Below are 5,153 nucleotides of genomic sequence, written 5' to 3' on the forward strand. Positions count from 1 at the left end.
TATCAACACGGTGGCGCTGCGGGTTAAACCGCTGAGCTGCCGATCGGAAGGTCGGCGGTTCGAAACTGCGCGGCGGGGTGAGCTCCCGTTGCTCGTCCCAGCTCCTGCTCACCTAGCAGTTTGAAAACATGCAAATGTGAGTAGATCAATAGGTACCGCTTCGGCGGGAAGGTAACGGCGTTCCGTGTCATCATGCTGGCCACATGACCCGGAAGTGTCTATGACAACGCCGGCTCTAAGGCTTAGAAACGGAGATGAGCACCGCCCCCTAGAGTCGGACACGACTGGACTTTACGTCAAGGGAAACCTTTACCTTTACCTTTTATCAATAAATCATCAGTTGTGGATAGGAATCATATCCCAGTAGATTAATTCAGAATTTACTGTGTGAACTCCCAACAATATTTTCTACCAATGGTATTAAAGTACTTTCTTAATAACTCCCCTATATGTAAATATGAAACAATAACTAGCCACTGAAGGCTTTTGTGTGTTGAAGGTTAAACTACATGTGAGATTAAATTCATCTCATTTTTTTTTAAGTAGCATAATCTGGGGTATCAAATAACTATCAAAATTATAATTTTCTTCCAATTCGGATAGCAGCTTCTGAGAAGTTTTCCTATGGGCCACAACAGTGGAGAAAAAAAAGTTAAACTGGTTGTGATCTGGATATATATCTGACAGTCTGTGCTCCCAGCAGGTTCTATTGCATTTTTTCAAAATGCATTTAATTTCACAGCTGATTCAAAAAAATATCAGTCACTGACGGGGGAGAGAGAGGAAAAGAAAACATCTTTTTAAAGCTGTTTTAAAGTATTTCATTAAAAGAATCAAATTATATGCAGTGTTTGAGTTAAATGTCAAGATTCCTATAATGCCCATAGAGTCAACAAGAAATTACACAGACAAAATCAACTCCATTCCCTGGCATTTGCTTCCATTTCGAGGCGTGTTGCAATTACAGAAGTTTAATCTTCCTTAAGACTATTTTGCCAAGAGTTATAAATGTTGTTTTAAAAAGTTGCAATAAGTGTATAAAATATAGACATAATTTTAATGCAATTGCTTTATAGATATTTGTTGCTGCTTGGTTAATAGTTAACAGAGTAAATAAATTGTCCAGAAATGCAATATCATCTGCACAAATGTTACAGTTTTATTTCTGTTTGAAGATATGGTTGCTGTGAATTTGTGACCATGGGATAGATAGATAGATAGAGTACATATTCATACAAACACATATGTATGAATGATATGTCTTCCATGCTTCCTAATTAACATAATTAATATTCTAGGCACATGAGATAGTTTGGTTTGTTCATTTACTGAAATGGTGCCCCTTGAGAAAGACAAATGCAAATTAAGTGGGAATGACCCCTATGATCAGTCTTGTTTGAAAGGTTGCAATATTTACACACACACATATAGGCACAATGTGTGGGATAATACCATAGTAGTGACTATCATGTGGTGTAGTATATATCATCAGTAGGCAACCCATCACTGTGAGCTGAATGCAGCTTCACACCATTTCTCTGCCATAGTCCATCCCTCCTCATGTGCACTGCCAAAACTTGGTAGCAACAAGCAAATTTTCAGCAGCACAATTTTTCAGCTGTATCTCTGAATGAAAATAAGGTGAAAAATTATGTATACTATATATGTTGTGAACTAGAGCTTAGGAAGATTCTTCTGCAAGTTATAAATTGCTTTTTCTCAACATATGTCTATGGGTATGTGATTTCTGGCCCTTATAATTTCCTGATGAACCCACTGTAAGAGAAAAAATTGTAACCATTCTTCATTAGTCTGGAATAGTTACTTTAATCTTAAAATGAGAGAGACATAAACATGCATTCCATAAAGAAAAGAATCCAGGCAACAACAACAACAACAATAATAATAATACCACCTCTAGGTATTACTCTTCTAGGATGTTGGTTAGGACTCAAAATACTAGAATCAACACCCACAGCGATATTCATTTGAAGGTATAATGAGCAAAACTTCAATAATTCCATTCCAACTCTCCTTTCTGTAACACACAGTGACTATTCTATGGACATTGTATGTACACAGTTTGACAGCATCACTGTAGTTTGAATCTTCTAAATTTGTTCTTTCTATAGCAAACTTTGGGATTCCCCATGTTTGTTGTTGTTCCCCATTCTAATGTACTTTGGCAGCCTAAGTGACAATCCTAACCCAAGTGGCTGAACCCTGGAAACAGAAGTGATGGCCTTCTGTGTTGCTGGCTAAAAGGGTTGTTTTCCTACAGCGTGCCTTGTGCTGTAGGAAATATGCTGAAGAGATCACTTGGCATCACATGCCAGTATGTTATGAAGTTCCAAACAACTGGCCAAGGGGGATAATGTTTTCTTAGCCTGACCCTATCAATTTCTTCCTATGCAGCTTTCAAAAACATTGACAGCAGGAAGAATCTGAGCTAGAAAAAAAGGTTGTGACCCAGGCCTTTTTATTTAGGAGTCTGAACCTTATGGAGAAAAATCTGCTTGAGAGTTCCTGACAGAAAACCTGAACATTCTTTAGAGACCTTTTTCTGACTGCCTTTGATCTAAGCCAGTGTTTTCTGCATGATTCTGAGTGAAATGCTAGCTTTCAGTTAGAGTGAATGTCATTGCCAAGAACCCCTCGCTGCAAAGGGCAACATGCTAAACAATGCAGGCTTCATATCAGCTTCACATAATTGTGTGGAATATTTACCACATGAAAACCCGATCTTATTTAAACAATGTGAGGCTGCCTTGTTAGGCTTGGAGATACTTCTCTGAATGAACGGACCTGCTCTGCCAGAAGCCAAGAGAATTTCTGTCAGTAGCTGCTTTCTTTATTGTCTTAGCCTTGAGAATGAAACATAATCCAGTCCTATTACTGGATACAATCCTTATTTCTTTCTGATAAAGAAGACTAAATTTGGTAACTCCTTGCTGGAGAACTCTGGTATGCTAGATTATATGACCTTTTTTGCCAGGGCCTGTCAGACCATTTTCTCAAGCACAACCCTGGAGCACTAATTACTCATCTGTAGCCTTGAAGCATGGTTTGGATGCTTTTCCTGCAGGCTTTTGTAACAAGGAAATAACTTTCCCAATGTTTGAGTCATAATATTTTTTCATTTGGGAAAAAGGATATATTGCCCACAAGCACAATTGCATTGTCACGCTTTAGGCTGAGTTATAATATGGTTTGTTTGATTTTGGCTTAGTGCACCTTGCCTAACTAATCATTATGGCATGAAAACTACAGCTAGCCATGTTTGGCTTATTCAACAAATTATAGTTAAAGAAATCAGGGATTTCTGTGGGTCTTAGCAACATGGAACCTGTGGATGCCAGAATGTCTGCTGTATCATATAGTGGCACCTAGGGTTTCCCAAAATCATTATATTCTCTCTTTTTTTTCCTCTCTTCCTAAAAATAAAATGAAGGCTAGCTCCATGAAAAATAATTCTTCAATTATTTAAAAAGAATAATGATAAATTTCTGGTTATAGCCACAAAGATGTGACTTCTACTGTTAAGTAAATTAATGTATGTGAGCATATGGTGGTTCTACTATAAAGGGATCTCCAGTAAATTTTCTAGCAGAGGAAAATTCTAAGCACAGGATCAAGGAAATCCCAACATCCCCTGAGAATTCCAGTGGGATCAAAGGGGCTCAACTGGGAGGAGCTGGTTCTGGTACAAGGTAATAAGAATAATATCCATTGCTCCACAAGGCTTGCTCTCTCTCTTCCTCACTCTTCCCCCTCTACTTCTGCTTTCTACTCAGCACCTCTTTGAAAGCCAAAGTCCCTTTCCCTCTTTCCCCATCGTGCCTACCCTTGGCTGTGAACAGTCCTGCCTCTGAGCCCTGTAGGTATCATCACTTTCAGGAGAGATGTATGTTCAATCTCATTTTCTACATTTTCCTTCTAATCAGGCAGAGATTTTTCTCAAGTTTATTTTGTTCAAGCAGAAACTGGGTTCTAAATTCTATTGTTGGAAACACAGTTTCCCAGGTATTTTGGATCCTACTTTGGCCAAAGCATCCTTGATTCTTTAGAGGGAGATGCGGGGTGAAGAAGTTTGATAAATAAATAAATAAATACATTCAAACATTGTCTGTGGAAGCAGAGCCAGTGTTATTCATGAAGGGATTGCAAATTAGATTGCATTTAAACAATTCTGTACAATAGTAGGCAGTGAACTGCCTACTATTGTACAGTCAGAGATAACAATGATAATAATAATAATAATAATAATAATAATATGTTATTTTGGGCAGCTCACAACATAAAAACAAGAAAAAATGTACAATCAGAAAAAAAAATCATGAAACAAGATGGTGAATCTGGCAGATGACACAGAACATATAACACCAATATCCAGTGAGGGTCTCCAATTACCCTAGCCCAGAGCCAGCTCTTTAAAGCCCTCCAGAATGTCATCAGGGTGGGAGCCATTCAGATTTCAGGGAGAACTTCATTCTAGAGAAGGCACACTTACCAGGTTCTGATAGATGGGTTGCTTAATCGAAGGAACCAGGAGCATGCTAACCCTGTCAGATAAAACCAGCTGGTCACATATCCCAGGAGACAACCCTTAGATATACGCTAAGCCTACTCTAAGCCTTCTTAGTGCTTGCTTTGAACTGTGTTTTCATGCTTAAGCCTTATTGATGAACCTTTCTGAAAATGTTAACTGACTGTCCATTCAATATTATTTAAGCTTATTTTCTCTCCCTGTCCATTACGCCCATCCCTTAATATACTGTAATGAAGTTACCATCCCTCAATAAATTATAATTTTTGTTTTTCTTTCTTGCTTTCCCTATTTGCATAGATATGTGTATTGGCTGTCACAATGATCCCCCATATCATGTGTGTCCCCACACATAGTAACAACACATATATGTTAGAAATCTTTCAAGATCATCACATTTTGTATTCTTGTATAATATTTCAGCATTCTTGCATCATTCATTCATTCATGGGATCTGAGCCTGTGCAATGGCCCCAAGGCTTGAAAAGATCTGTTTAGCCTTATCTGTTAAACCAATGGCTTCCTATACTGCAATTTCTCTCTCTGTCTCATTCTCTCTCTCTGTCTCATTCTCTCTCTCTCTCTCTCTCTCTCACGCACAAACACA

Source organism: Candoia aspera, chromosome 3, assembly GCF_035149785.1.
Source record: "Candoia aspera isolate rCanAsp1 chromosome 3, rCanAsp1.hap2, whole genome shotgun sequence".
Classification (NCBI taxonomy): Eukaryota; Metazoa; Chordata; class Lepidosauria; order Squamata; family Boidae; genus Candoia; species Candoia aspera.